Here is a 16,681-nt window from a genome sequence, read left to right as displayed (position 1 = left end):
CAGGACAACCTAACAAACCAAATAAGCCCATTTTTTCAGAATAAAAATTATTATCTCCTTTGGTTTATCTGATCCCTCAGAAGAAACCACAGACATAGATAGCACAAACAAGTTCCTCCCATGATGCAAGGAAGAGTTAGATGCTTCTGAATGGGAGTGAGAATCACCAGTAAATGTAGTGAGCACTGTGCTAATCACAGATAATTGTAACAAGATGCTGAAACTGTGCACTAAAAGCTTGTGTAAGTTGGTCACTCACAGACTCAAACTGTCTCTTGGATGTTGTTGTTTATATCAACTATTTTGGAAAACTCCTTAATTCATTTAAATGGCTGAAAAATGGTAACAGTGATAGTAATTTACATTATAGATTAGGTGTGAAGTGCTTTCATGCACAAAATAAAAACTCTGAGCACAAGACCTTCTTCAGTCTGCTAGTTCAAACTCAAAATTTCCATCTTGCGCCACTGGCTTAACATTATTGTCTAAAAGGAAGGTTTAGACAGGAATCACTTTCCTGCAGAAGCTATGTCATCATGCAATAAAGAATTCACTGTTCTCATATACTAATAAATTTACTACTCAAATTTACTAACAAATTGAGAATGTAATTTCATTTGAAAATGAAAAATAAAGGCAAAGTCACTATTAAAAAGAATTCATCTGTGAATGGCAAATTGCATCCTGGAGCAAATGCACTCATTACGCTCAAAGAAAGGATGAGATCTCCCACAGTTAAATAAAACTAGTAGGAAAAAATAATTGCTTGATAAATCACAGTAATTAAATTTTGCAGATGTGAATGCTACCGCACCTCTGTCTTCAGTGCAACAAGGCCAGCCCTATAGCACAGAAACAGCACATAAATCTCAGCCCTTTACTCCCTGAAAAATCTATTACTGAAAGAAATTGTGCACCTTTTCCCTGTTAGTTCTTAATTAACGAGGAATGGGAAATCATTCTCCACAAAGCTACTGAGATCAGAGCACTCAAAACCAGTGGTGACACTGTGTAGCTCCTGTTCAGCTTTTTCCAGTGCTCCACCAATCATTAGTACGTCTTCCAGCATTTTGAAAACATCTTATTTTAAAAGCAATAGACTTTCTTTTCCTTTGGGAACCTGCCTGACAAGACATTTGTTAGTTGGTCTGCCTTATATGTTAATTTTTGTATACAAGGTATACTTCCCCATAAGACTTTTAAAATTTACAGGTACTCTGATTGCTGTGTATTAGTACTGAAAGAAAGCTTCTGCAATTATGCTTCCAAATTCTAATAACTCTTGACCATTCAAGAAATTTTGTGGTTAGGACATCTAAACAGAGTTGTCTACGTGTAGGCACACACACATGCATCAGTTGTTCATCTGCCTCCTGTACTCAGCGGAAATCTAGCCAATGCAACAAGGAGCATGATTCAGTTCACCCTAACCTAGGGAACCAGCAGCAGCTGAATCACTCACTCAGGTCCAGTGACTCCAGGCTTGATCTTTACCAACTCTAATAAGGGCTTTGATACCAATGGCTGAATCTGTTGCCCACACAGAGGGACGCAATGCTATTTGAGATGAGACAGCATAACCTGCCTGTCCTCCCACTGGCAATAGGTCTCCCAGTCCCATCAGGGTGTCTTGCATGCTCTAGATCATCTGAAACAGCAGCAGTTCCTGTGTGTGGGCAACAGAAGCACGCCTCTAGCCCACAAGAAGACTCCTACAGGCAGGCATAACAAATTTAGGTATCTCAGTTGCCAGCTGAACCTCTAGAATTTAGGAGCTTCAACAGGAGCTATATCTGGAAAGGCCATGTTACTGCCACAGTGTATGCAGCACTTGTAAGGAGTGGCTTATGATGGCTTCCTTCCTATAAATCAAGAGGAGACTAACAGGAGAAAAGCGCAGCACAAGCTCATTTATGTATGTTCCTCAAGAGTACAACGATGTGTTGCATACGTTGTCTTCAGAACCAATCAAGCAGAAGGCACCAGTAATAACTTTCAAAAGGGTTACAGAAGAGTGATCTTGGGTCTTAAGCGTCATTTTAAGGCATAGTTATATGGTCTGATTTAGATGGTCATGAATTAACTCATTCCACATTTCATATCACTTCAGGTTTGCAAGCCTTCTAGACGTATTATCATAGGATATTATTTGAGCTAAAAATTCACACCTCTCAGCTTCTTCATGCAGGCTCAGCAGATGGCAAACATGGTTACACACCAAGCTGGAGCTGGCCTGGGCTGCCATATCTGGGAGTACAGATTGGCACCAGCTAGTAACCTTTCATCATTTAGATGTACTCAGATGCTTTGGTGCTGACCCTCTTACTGCAAAGTCACCACAATTTTGGTAAATTGAGACATCAGGCAACAAAACACACATGATGTATTAAGGCAGTGTATCTACATAGAAACACAACTTCATCTTTTGACAGTCTGTATTTGACAAAAAAGAACTTCTTTCATTAAAAGAATCTAAGCAAAAAATAGTTATTTTATATAGCCTACTATCCTTTAAAGATCAGTTCCCTAAACCAATTTCCCTAAAAAAGTTCAGACAGTCTTACTACCCATGTGGTCTCTGTGAATTTAGTCTTATCTTAACTTCTGCACTACAGCATTTTTGTAGGAATTGACCAAAACAAACATGATAATGGTTGCAGGTTTACAAAGGTATAGTTCCCAATGTAACTTTTTCCTTAGGTGATTAGCTATTCTGTCAGATTCTGCTAGATGACTGCGTAAGGTCTTTGAGCTCCTTCCCAACACGCCTCTTGTGTGTGTGTCATGTCTGGCAAAAAGTGTAGTGTCCCCCAAAAGAAAGAAGACATGCAGCAGATGCTCAACAGCATTTCTTTTCCTGCTTGATTGCAGTGACTGCTCTGAGAAGTAAACAATCCACTCAGTAAAATAAACTGCTGCAAATGCTTGCTATGGGTTGTATCATTCAATTATTACCTTGCTCGTTCTCCTTCCCTAAACAGCTTTGTTCAAATTGCCCTACCAATCTATATAGTCCTGAATTTTTATGAGCTCTATCTCTTCTCTCTGGGCAGAGCCCACACTTTCTTTTTGCTCCAAGGCTGTTTTCTCTCTTTTCCAAAACAGTTCTCAATGTCTACATGTAAAATTGTTTTATTGTTCTTGTAAGGCACTTATTCTTGAATTAGTTCCTGCTTTTTGACTAAGGGATGACATGTTCTATAAAGTGTTCAGTCTCTAAATCAGACAGTGAGAGAAAAAACTATGATACCTCCTATTGTCAGAACTGAAAGAGCAGCTGATATCAAAAAGCAAAATAAAAAAAGGTGACTAAAACAATATGGTTCACGAGTACATTGCCTTTTAAGGGTCAATGTCCAACTTATCTCTGCACATGCAGGGCAAGGACTGCAAAGTAAAACTAATGAGCATGGCAGAAACATACGCAGTAATTCATCATCATAACAAAGCATAGCACAATTATCAAGAATTTCAGATGTCTGTAGGCTTAACACAATTACACAGAAACAAATTGCTTGGTCTGCTCAGTTAGAAGTGCAAGAAAGCTGGACCAAAAAATAGAAAGGGATTGTTACCACCTATATATACAAATCATCCTTTTATGTTATCACAGATATACAATTTGGCTTTCTTTTTTTGGTTTGTGCAATGAAATTGTATTCAGTGTCTGCCCAAATAGGTCTCCATGTTCTGTAACAGGACATGTCACAGAAAACACAGGAAGAAGAGGCAGCTGGCTGCAGGGGTAGAGGAGTTAACAGATATAACGATGACACCATTCTTGTGCTTGCCAAAGACTTTAATACAGCAATAGTTCTCAAGTAAGGCTTGAAGGAAGGGAAACCTTTAATTAGTTGGAATTTACTTACTTCAAAAAAATTGTCTCTGCTTGGTGTTTCTTACTGAGAAAAGACTAACATCAGCATCATCTTGTGAATAATTTGGCTTGGTCCTGTTCCTGGTTTTCAGCTATCTGGAGTACAGTTTAGGCTGCTGCTTATTTGACTTTCCACCCAGAGGACTACTCCTCTGCAGGAGAATTAAAGCTATGCAATGCTTACACAGACATTTCTTGCACTTCTGATAGCAGAGAACAAGACCCATTCTGAGTAAGCACTAATAGACAACACTGCAAGTAGCTGCTGGGGGCTCACATGCCTGAGAGACATAATACTAAAGGCAAAGTCACTGCTGAAAGGAGCAGACAGATTGCATTTGCTATCACAGATCTCTACTGTGTTTCAGTGATCATGCCACTTAGGTAAAGTGGGACTTTGAGAGCAAAAGTCTAATTAAAATAAGTGGGCATTATATAACTGTGCTTGGAAGGCAAATTTTCTGCAATATTCCTTAGTGACTAGGAGCTGCCTTTTTTTAAAGCATTTATACAGCTCGGCTCTAGCAATTTAATGGTTGGGAGATGATAAAAAAATAAATTAGATTTTGGTACACAGCGGTCAAATTAACTTCAAGGCTATATGTATCTCTTAGCACTTATGATTCCAACCTCAGCATGACCCATATCAATATTAAGGACCCAATTTTTTCAGGGAAGGTTGCATAGTGTGCATCACACATGCTTTTTAGAAGACACCATCATGCTGCAGAAATGTCCTGTATACAAATGTCGCGTTTAAGGGAATGTCTTACCTCCACCAGGTTATCCATTGTAGTTAGGACTGCACTGGTGAGGCTCTGGGGATGCATCTGGCCCAGGAAGTGGATTTACTCCTCATTCCTTTTTTTTGTTTTAATTGGTTTGTCTCTGTTGATTTCATGTTTTTCTTCCTCACCTCATTTACTTTATTGATCCTATTTTTCCTCCCATTTCTCTCCTAGTTACTTCTGGATTAGCACCAGGATGGGAACTCCCATGGGGAGCCCCACTTGGCCACTTTCTGCTGAGTAAAACTGCCACTTTGGCAAAGGGAAGATACTCTTGTTAGAAGCAATGGGAAAAACTGCTAGGAGGGTTCACCTTGGGCATCACAGGTTTGGTGATAATCTGTCATGCTGCTGCAGAGTCCAGGTAACAGTGCAGCCGCCATGCACTGCCAGCACTTCTCTAAATTACACCCATGAAAGAACCATGTAAGATGCAAAGATACTTAAGCTCACTCACTATGTCTGAGCCTGGTTTGCCAGTACTGCTTACTTTAGGGGTGCTGCACAGAATTCAGGCAGTCTCCAGCAAGGAGAAGCCTGCTGCAATCAATAAACACCTTACAGGGGAAAATATATGAAGCATTATAAACAACCTCAAATTAATTTCACGGGATGGGTGAATTCTGCCACATTCTTTGAATTCTCAGTTTCATCTACCCTTAATTTACAGATCTACTTTTTACAATGTAAACAACTTTCAGATAAGATTTGATTGCATTTGAATATCATTCCTGTCGTGTTCTGTACTTATTTCAATTCCAAAGAATTTTGTGATGATTAACTTCTGCATTATGTGGTGCCATGTGTAATGCTCCCTTGTAACAATAACTCAAATTGCTATTTTCATGCCATCTTCCTCTCTCTCACACTTGTTTTGGTTCTGCTCCAGTGTAACTAGAAGATCTAAACTCTCACTCATATGAACAGAAACGTTTTCAAGAAAATATTTCTGTCTCCTTTTTCCAACTGACTGCCAGCTCACACAGACTAGGACAATGGCTAAACCAAAGTATCCATCTACTACAGCATTGCTTCCAGTTGTTACAGAGCTCATTTTCCCAGGAATTCTGCTGGATCTTCATCTGCAGAGCTTAGGTGCTCATCAAAACAACAAATGATCAAAAGCCGTTCCTGAAAATACTCAAATATTTGTGGGGTATTTTTTTGTGCTTGTATTTCTGATGGGCGTCAGTGAGTTGTATGTGAACTCTTCAAATGACTGATTAGTCAATACGGCATACAGCAAGCATTCAGTTCAAACAAGCAAGGAGCAAGCTTAAATCATTACTATTTTTTCTAAACAACACCATGGTTTGATAGGGTGACTAATTATTGAGTTTCACCAATACCACTCTAAATAAGATACAGCCCTGTTAAACCTTCATTCATATCAACAGAAAAGGAGAGCTTCTGGAAGCTACTGATCATGGACAGAAGGGACATAATTTGTTAGAACATTAATTATTCTTAACCTGAATAAAGATGCAGACAGATCCATTTCATTTTATCTTTTGAGTAGAAGAAAGGGCTAGAGCTGTAAAGCCTTGTAATTCTGACAGGGATATAAGAACACATATAACACGCACCAAAAATCTACAACAAGGCAAAATGATGAAAAATCTAGGAGGAAAGAAAGTGACAGCAAAAGACATCCAATCAAGGGAGATTTGAGGCTTGTGTTGCGTTGATCACATCAGTAGTAGCCTGTTACTGCTCACAAAATGCATAGCCCAAACCTGTCTACGTAATAGTAAGAAAATTCAGGAGAGGAAAATTCAACTATCAGGAGCAGGCACAGATTGACCACTTATTTTCCATGAAGCGTTCTATGCACAAGTGCCCCTACAAAGCAAAATCCAGAATGAAAACAGCAAGGTCTATGCAAATGGGGATTTATGAAGTGAATAACTTTTTTGAGCCTATTCATCCAGGGCTGGCACTAGGAAACTGTGTCATACCGTAACAAGAAATACAGCCTAAAAGGATTTATTAAGAGTATTAAGTCCACCTCTTGTGAGAGCAGGACTTATCTCAAAATGCTGTGAAGTTTCTAGCTTAACTTTAAATGCATGAAACAATGGCTTTTCTATTCCTTGCCTTGAAACATATCCAAGCTTTGGATTCAGTATTCAGTAGCTTTTGCTGTTCTCCACTTACAGATGCTACATATACAATAGAAAACCACAATTTATATTAGCTGGGCATACACTAGAATGGGGTCAATCTGTAAAAATGTTTTCTTATCTGTATTTAGGGTCTACATGGATGCAGCCTCAATAGCTGCCAGACACTAGCAAGGAAAAGTCTTTTATATCACAACCTGATCGCCTATCATTTTATCCTATTACTTCTACAGACACAGGACCCCAAGGAACATCTCCAGACAGACTCTTTCTACTTGCTGTCAAGGTCGCTTATGGACATCTGTAGGTGTTCACCCATCCTTAGTCAGTAAGCCGAAAGGCTTCACTTTCTTTTGTACTTCATCATCTAATAATGTTTCCCTCTGAATTACCTCCAGTTCACTGCACTGTTAATTAGCTTTTATGCATTACCAGAGATGGATGCATCTCAGCAGTGACTTAAGTGATTTCACTATAGCTTGTGTTTCAGTTTCCATTCATAAGACACTTCAATCCATATTAGTCAAATTGTTTCCCCCTTGCAATACTTTAACGTTTACAAGCCAGAGCAGCTGAAGAAGTGTAAGTCCAAGTAGTAATATTTGCCTTTGCCTGAAATACTCAAGTTGGCCAGGACAATATAACATTTTCTGAGTGTTTATCAATGTATTATTTTCTACATGTGATTTGGATTCTTAAACAAGAGTAGCTGATCCTTGTCTTAAATCCCAGTATAATGGTACCTTAGTCATTTAGCAATACTGTTGTAAGCCAAAGTTTCATGCAAAAAAAAAAAAAAAATCCCAAACCCAGTAACCACTACAATACCTACATAAGACAGTCATGTGTCACTGTGGCAAATATTTCTTCAACAGACTGTGAGCAGCACACAGCTTTACATGCACGTTTTAAGGACATATTTATAGCTCTCATAAACTTTCCATTATTATTACCTAATTATTAGAGGGACAATTTTCATTAGTAAACAGTTTGTACAGTGTTTGAATCTCTCCGCGTTACAATGAACATGGCTATAAAATTATTTAGCTACATAATACCAGAATGTATCTGACTTACAGAAACGTTGAATCATTTAGAGGTTTAAAGCAGAGGTTTCCCAAACTGGTAGTCTATGATTCCTGTCAGTGGTCTGCAGCTGAAGGTTTATAGCTGTCTGGTTACATGGTGCTTATTCCCTATGGACAGTGGGGTGAGAAGAGATTAATAAAGAACAAACATTGACCAAGAAAAAAAATTTGGTTTGGATGCCCACAGAGGTGGCCAGCATGACTGTGAGGCTACTGCCTACCATCTGTGAAAATGTGCAGCAATCAGAGGAGGTCACTGATGACTAGAAAAAAAGTCTAACATAATGTCTATTTTAGGGGAATGATGGCTACAACAGATATCAAGCCACAATTCAATACAGATGGACCTTAATTAACTCAAGGACTAGGACAGTAGAAACCTCATGAAGTTCATCAAGAAACAGTGCAAAGTTCTGCCACTGCAGAGAAATAGCCCCCATGTCACACTACAGCATGGGAACCTACTGGGCAAGTAGTGGCCCTGCAGAAAAGGACACAGGAATGACTTGTCAGAATTAATTGTAAAGAAGAATTGTATCCGCACTTCCATTTCACACAGCTTCCTCTCATCTCTGTCTCTAAATTATTCTGCTTCCTTCATCCTCCAGTTGCACATGACTAATACCTTCCAGCTCTCCATGCCCTCATACCTCCCACCACACGTTTCACCATCTCTAGCTCTTGCCTCATGCATACCAGGCCCATGTTACGAACCTGAAAACACAAGTCTAAGAACAGTCTTGGGTGCCGCTCAAAGGTCATGGATGCAAGCTAAGGAGTCACACAGGAAACAGTTTCTGTTCCACATCTAATGTACCTCCTTACCCTGCTGCCTTAGAGCCATCTTTTAGCTCCATGGTATGTTTGAGACAAAAAGCCAACCTCTATTAACTAAGGAGAGGAACACCTCAGACTATTTCATTGTCCCCACAGGGTAAGAGCCTAAACACAAGCAGTGAGGTGTGAACGTACTCTAGTGCAACTATTCTCAGGCTACTGCGCATGTACTGACTATTTACCCCAACATCTTCAGAATAATTTGATCTAAGGTGATTTACCTTATTCTTAAAGATGATTTACCTCATTGTTCAAGGTGATTTACCTTGTTGAAGCTAGGTTACCTTCCTTGTGTGTTAGGGTACTAAAACAATTGCTATAGTACAGCTGGTGTGTATAATTTGTTACCTATGACAAAACTGTAAAGTATTTGGTAGGACAAGTTTGGACTCCAGGTCCCTGCAGCCCATCCTGTGTAGTGAACGGCCACTAGGAAGTGCTCAGTGTCTGCTCTTGGGCAGACTGGAATCACACCAGCATGGGAAACTGGGTCCCCAAGCACACCCTGGCAGTAGAACTGCACATATGGCAGGAGTTCGAAGCTCTTTTGGGCAGAGGAGACACTTGGGCCCCAAGACACCTCAGAGGCCAACCCAATCACCATAAGAAACAATCAGGCCGACCACATCAATCAGAAAGGAGAGCAGTACTAACCTAGAGTTCTAAGAAAAAATAAATGTATATTTTCTCACCCATTTTGGCCTAAAAATGTGATTAGTTTTAGGATAGCCCCAGGTATGTTCTTTAGATGAATAAAATGTTCAACAAATTTGTTTTGTCCTACTCCGGTTAAACACGCCATAATTTCAGTATACACAATTTCCATTTATGGTTGCTGAATTTGGCACATGATTACATATGTAGAAAAGTCCTGGCCTTGGTTTCGTTATAACTGCCTCTGTGACTTTCACAATGCACCTCTATTTCTCTGTCCTTGTCTCCTCATCATATTTAGTGACATTAATTCTAATTCACCATCCTAATAAACTCACATTAAGAGACAGAGATAAAAAGGGTGCAGAAACAATGTATGCTACTACACAGAAAACATACCTGCAAATCGCTAGACTCAAAACCACATTTCAGATAAGATAGCTAAAATCAAGTTCAGCAATACATTCAAGAATACTTGTTTATTAAAACATAAAAACTTTTCACTACCACAAAATGGTGACTTAATTGCTCAAAGAACATGAGCAATTCCACATTTTCTCAAGCCTAATGAAAAACTGCTCTAACTACATTAGTTACCCAAGTATGACAATTTGCGCTGCAGGATATAAAAGATTTATGTCAGTAGAGATTTAAGCTCACAGAAGTAGAACAATACTTAATGATTACTACACTGGAATATTCCTTAAGGCAATTTCTCCTCTTCTATGTTTATGTTACAATGCATTTTATTGCACCCAACCCATGAGAAAACTGCAAATTCTCAGAAGGTTAGCAGTTTACTGATACCCTAAAATTGAAGCGAAATTTGTGGGTGTCCACATCTAGGCCTGCGCTTCACAGATCAAACTGCTTTGAGAAAAGCAAGAAATTTTGAGAATTATGGGTAGCCCTAAGCTTGTAAGCAATAATGAAAAAGAATAACTCTAATAAAACCAGAAAATTCAGTAGAAAGAACCTTTCCAGAAACGTAATTTTGGATGAGAGGCAAACTTACATGAAAGATACACTGCAGTTCTTTCTAATGCCTCTGTTTTGGTTTTCACCTAGTGAGATAACAATGAACATGGAAACAATAATTATATTTGCTTCCTATATTTCTGGTCTCTCAGTAGGTTTTCCTTTCAAACATAGAATGCCATAGGTGCATTCTCTGAATATTTTCAACTTGATTATAGCACTCCTGAAACCTGTTTTATATTGTTTGTGCCAGGCAATAACCCAAAGGAACAAAAACAGTCTAACTCTTCAAGAGATGCTGTGAGCACAACTTCCTAGCCACATGCACGCAATCAGAATTTGCAGTGCTGTCTACAAAATCTCCCACTAATCTAATGCTTGGGAAAGTACAAAAAGCTTGATTTAGCCATCAGTGTTTTGCCCGAGTTTACTACAAACTTTTTATTTCCTCTAGTTACCTTGATGTCCGCAGGAAAAAAGCTTGTATTCAATTGACCCCTACCCAATTTTTAGGCTGTTCAGAGCTTGCTGCAGCTCTTACCTAACTACAGGGCGGTCAGGTAGGTCAACCCTCGCAAAATTAGGGATTTCTGCCAGGTTTGATGGATGACATTATTCTTTGCAGAGCAAACAATTCTGTCTTCCCTAGCCTATGGATTTCCTTTCTGTTGTCCGTCACTGTGCTTTTCACATATATCACACTTATCCACGTACATTTTCACTCAAGCATACTTGTCTGGGAAACCAGTACATGTCCTGCTTCAGCCTCACTTTATCTTTATCCCTAGTCCATGTCGCCAGCACCTACATGTTGGGACTGCTGCTCCCACTCTAACTCCAAAACTGCTTTGCTACACACAGCTCCTCCCTTCTGCCACCTCCAAAAAACCAGCATGTTCCTCTGCTACTTTATGCTGCCACAAGAATTTGTGCAGTTTCACACCAAACCATGTCAGGGAACTGGAGCAGGTTAGAGCTTAGCACAGAAAAAAGCAGTGAGCATATCTCTTCAGCAGTGCTGCATTATGCCACCTTCAAGTATTTGTATTAGTATGGGATCAGCATTAAGAACTCTAGCTTCAGAAAGTCTGATCAGCCCTGAAGTATGAACAATTAATATTCTAAATATCCCTTAACATACTGATCTTATTAGAGATCACAGCATCTAAAGCAGGAAAGTCTAATCCTTCCCAGCTTCAGTTTATCTGCCTGCAGTTCAATTTTTGACTCCCAGAACATGTCTGGGAACCATCACAGCTTGTTAGCTCAGAGCTAGTGACCTCTTCTCTGATGGGTCCTTCTCCAAAGGGGAGGGTGACATGGGTGGGATCCCTGGTTCATCTTACCTTGAAACACCTCAGGTGCTTCTCCCATGGGTTCTCAAACTGATCAACATGTTTTACTTCCCACGTATCCCTTATGCCATTTGTTAAATTTTTGGTGAGCTGCAATTTTTAAACATTGTCAAGACAGGGAGATGTCACAGGCCATTTTATTTTTGTGTGGATGGAGAGAAGCAAGACATATATTGTGGTCTTTCTATGGACTTCATTTTTGTTCTTCAACATTTTAGTCTTCTGGTTTAAATAGATAGATAGGTAATTCAAACTTGGAGTTTCTGTTGTCTCACAGAAAAAAACATGATCATCATCACTCTAAATATTCTGCTCACGTGTAGTGATCCATACCAGGCCTTACACTGTGGAAGGTTTGCATATCGAAATGTTAATTAACAGATATAGTCCATTTCCATATGTCTTCCTCTAAAGGTTACTGCAACAACATTTCCTGAATATCCTTTAACAATTTAATGGCAGCCTGGCAGTGGAATCATGGCAAATAAATTTAAGTGACATACAGATTGCAGTGGCAGAATACAAAGTATAATGAAGCACTGTACTTCTTATGGAGATGTGACATGAAAAACATTGACCTGTGGTCCTAAGTCATTTTCATAAGACGAAAGCTTTCTTGGTAATAAAAACAAATCAGTCAATGTTCCGAAAGACTAATATAATAAACCATCAGGGAAGCTATTCAGCTGTGTTAACTCCATTTAGAGAAACAGGAGTCATTATTATTCCACTTTTGTACTTAAAGTTTGGTGATAGCATTAGCTGCACTATGACAAAGTAGCCCTCTTGATTAATGGGAGATACCTCCAGAAATGGCAGTGGGCCTCAACTTAGAAACATATGCTACCTTGATGGTCATATTAAACAAAGCCAGCCTGACATTAGGAATGAAGGTCTGGACTTAAATGACAGGACAGAATATTAATTGCAGAGAAGTTGAAGATAGCGCAGTAGCCCCACATGAAATATTGCCAACTTAGAGACTGTTTGTATTGACAAGTGACTAGAACATGAGGCGGATGAAAGAGGGGTCAGGAGTGCAAATATTCTGCATGGGAAGACAAAAAAAAGGAAAAGAAAAAGAAGTACCTTCAGACCATGAATCCCAAATTGATTCTTAGCAAACGGATACTATACTGCTTTGCAAGAGAAACATGGTTGTGCCTCATAATTTCCTTTGCAAGGTAAAGAAGCTGTATTGCTACAGGCACTGAGACTAGGAGAAATTAAGTGATTTACAAGAAATTTGTGGTGTAAGTAGAAAAGGATCACAGTCTGTGATTACAAACTGTGCTTTTTAACTGTAAGCTCATCTTTCCACACACACTCAGCAGCCGCCATTTTCCTGAGGAGCTAAATTTTGTAACGATTCTTTTCTTTATGAGCCCCACTCTCATTTGCAAGTATCTTTGCCATTCTGATTTCTAAATTAGACAGTATTTGGAAACATCAAGGTACCAGGGGAGATGTCATTGAAGTAGTTCTGATCTGAACTGGAAATAACCTGCTGGAAGTTTTCCAAGAGACCCAGCAGACCTCCTTTTCAACCACTCCTTTCCTTACCCTCCAGTGATTTTTGGAGACTTCACACACTTAACAAACCAATTCTGTCCTAATCTATACCACAAGCAGCTAAACCCAGTCAGGATTTTGTCCAATTGCACAAGGTCCAATCAAATAAGCAAAAAAGCCAAACAAGGGCAGTCAGCTGGGCCTTTGTGGAATATACCACAAAAAGTTGTGAGCCACTTGCTTGAGAAGGGGATAAGTGCACATGCAGAGCAGAATAGAAGGGTAGAGAAAAAGAGGTAAATGAAAGGAGCTGAAAATACTAGCAGAGCTGAAAATACAAGCAGAGCTGAAAAAGGTGTCACAGATAAAGATATGCAACATCTCTGCATGACTAGCACAATGTAAGTCTATGACTGAAAGGGTTGCAAAAAATGAGTTTGAAAGTTCTGCACAAATTCAGAGAGTTGTTCCTGCTGATGCAACATGAACGGCTAATTATAATGGACATAATACTGAGAGATCCCACTTGAATTCAAATCTGCCAGGCACCGAACAAGCAAAATAGTAGACTATTTCATGCCCTATCAGCTTAAGATATGAAATGATAGAGGCAGACAATGAAACAGAACTAAGAAAAAAAATCTAGTCGATGCCCCTGTTATTAGATCTACGTGTAAAACTAGATTATGAATAAGTCTATGAAGAACAGCAGCAGGCGTCACATCAAAATGTATCATCAAGGACTTCACCCTCATAGAAGACAAAGCACTCAAGTATCCTGGACTGTGGGAAAAAATCCTGTCTCAGCACGGATGAAAAAATTACTATCTATCTTTAACTGACAATAATATTTAATTGTGACTCCTCTTCAAAATGTGAATGGCTTTTCAAGGGGAAATTTTATATACTGTAGTGTTTTTTTCATATCACACATCTTAAAAAATAAAATGAAATTTCCAGTGCAAAACTGAATTTGCATAATCTAGATAACAACGGCAGTTTCAATTCCCCAGCAAGAATGAATATCCAGAAACACTGTATGATTGCAAAAGAAGTTTGCTTTAAGAATTTGTCATTCATGCTAGTTATTATAGTATTTTATGTACTTAGATCAGTTACTACCACTTGGATAGGTTTAAGAGATCCTGTGCTTGTTTATAGTCATTGATCAACCTTTCATAAAACATGTATGTTATTCACAAGCTTATGACCAATTAACCTTCAAAGGCACTTTCGAAAGGACTCTTAAGATTGGCAAAAATAATGTATCAGTCTTATTTTTTAGGCCTCAACTTGTGTAGTTGATATACAATTAAAAAAGAATAAAATTACTATTTGTCTAATCTTTGTAAGAGCCTAGTTGAATGTTCTCATCTCTAACCATCACCCTTAGATCAGCTCCTTCTGTTACAGACTTGAATATGAATGTGACAGTGAGATGGCAGAGAACAGCACAGGCATGTCTGCCATTCTTCAGCCTACATCCTGTGCTGTGCCTTTCATGTAAGTTCAGCACAGAAGGTCTCATTAAGAAAAAGGGAATACAATGATGATATTGTATTTCTTAGACACCAACTGGCTGGGCTGCTCAAAATTATGGTAGACTGTATAAACTCCCTGTGAGCTAGCTGTTGTGGCTTCTCTTGCTAAGGACATAAGGTGGTGTGACTCCTTCCCAAAGGTCAGCCCTGCATCATGTTCCTCCTGCAGAAGCAAAACCAGCAAGCCTTGTTCCTCAGGTCTCATTCTCTCACCGTGCAACATCTTCTCGCATATCCTTTCTGCTTATCAGTTTCTCCCCCATGGCAGGAACAACCCCAAATTCTACCTTTGGGGCAGCAAAATTCAGTTTTGCTTACAGTGCTGAGAAACCTTGAATCAGCTTAATTTAGAAAAATTACACTGTACCTTTCTCCAAAGGGAGCAAAGAAAGTATGTGATAAGACACGTTCTTCCTCTATTCTCCAAAACAAACAAAAAAAAAAAAAGCAAAAGTTAAGTACATCTCCTATTTTGGCACTGTCATAACAACTTAGGGAAACTTAGGAAAACTGTATAGACAAACTGAATGTAGACTCACAGTGAATCACTTCGCTCTGGAATGATTTATTCTCTCTTGATACTAGCTGAATTTGTCTTGAATAGAAAGAGAGGCAAAAAGATCTCACAAAATCAGATAATCAGAAATAAACTTATCAAGATAAAGCAGGTGAATGCTTGTCTTTCCCTTTTATTGACTTAGCTTTAACTTCTGCACAACACCTCTGCAAAACCTCAGATAATTCAGCCAAGGGAGGTATAGCAGTTGACCCCATTAAGGGAGTAAAAGGATTGTAATGCATTGAAGAGTCTCAATTCTCCAGTTTCCTAGATGATTTGCAGATAGGGAGAGGAGCAGCAGGACATCCTCTTTCCAGGCATTAGCTTCTCCTAGAAAGTGAATCACAGGACCATGTCCCCAGTCACAGTCACTCTGCAGTGATGACTTCCACTGCTTCTCCAGAAACACTTCCCCAAATTGTCAGAACATAACCTTTTGTAAGAATACACAAGTGAGTTAGGCAGGACTATCTGTAGGTATAGCATAGGCCCTCCGGACCTTTGTGAAGTGCAGCAGGAAAGTAGTGGCCACTGTCAGAATTAATAGATGTATCTACTGTACTTTCCAACAGCAGGAGAGCTCTCATCTCTGCACCCCAATATTCTCTATGCCCAGGACAAGTCAACAGTCTCCTCCTTCAGCCCAGCCTACTCTATGCCCAAATCCAAGAGACACTATTTTACTTTGCTTTGGTTCGAACACCACAAAAACCTAAAAAAAATCTTAGATATTCTACTGAATAATTTGACCCAATACCAGCGTGACTGACTGCCTTCCCAGAGGTGTCTGTGACATTGAATAGTTTTGAATTAACCATATGATAGAAGGGGTGACTGTTTACAGGATATTCTGTATATAAGCAGTTTTGCTCTTTCAGTCTTAGCTCTGTGAACAGGGCTAGCCCTAAGGCAAAGCCTAAGGCAGAAACTGAAATACATTTTTAAAGGCTGTTTGTTAATTGAGCCCTAAACTGCTTCCCTGTTCCTTGCCAGTTTTCTCCTAACATAAGAACAAATCAACGTTAAGGCACTCTGCCAGATGCTGGGCAACTCAGACTACTCTGAGCTTCCCCTCACTTCTATGGCAGCTGAGATCTCTCAGCACTATCCAAATTTTGCTCAGTATCTAACAGGATTCAGCCCTAAATGGGATGCAATCTGCATATGAATATTTTAATTACATGCTGCTATGCAGAATGAAAACAACCAGCAAAGCTCAAACAGATCAATGAAGAACATGTAAACTGTGTGACAGCAATGGCTTTATAACTTCAGGCTGCTTACTATGCTTTGGGCATGTGTCTCTAAAAGGTTGTGATTGAGGGCACTGCCAGCTAGTTGCCTTCTTTGCAAAATCAAGGTGGCAGGA

General features: G+C 39.3%; 1 protein-coding gene across 7 annotated transcripts in view; it reads right to left on the bottom strand.

Annotated features, from left to right (window-relative positions):
• LOC104331505 (protein TUNAR) overlaps positions 1-16,681 on the bottom strand; it is a 173,223-nt gene that overhangs the window by 59,491 nt on the left and 97,051 nt on the right. For 2 of the 7 annotated variants that reach the window (XM_075427357.1, XM_075427361.1), the window contains one exon: positions 7,866-7,984. The exons of the other annotated variants lie outside the window; for them this stretch is intronic. The gene's annotated coding sequence lies outside the window, so the exon portion shown is untranslated. The remainder of the gene's footprint in view (positions 1-7,865; positions 7,985-16,681) is intronic. 7 annotated transcript variants of the gene reach the window in all.

Source organism: Opisthocomus hoazin, chromosome 7, assembly GCF_030867145.1.
Source record: "Opisthocomus hoazin isolate bOpiHoa1 chromosome 7, bOpiHoa1.hap1, whole genome shotgun sequence".
Classification (NCBI taxonomy): domain Eukaryota; kingdom Metazoa; phylum Chordata; class Aves; order Opisthocomiformes; family Opisthocomidae; genus Opisthocomus; species Opisthocomus hoazin.
This window is presented reverse-complemented; position numbering and strand designations above follow the sequence as displayed.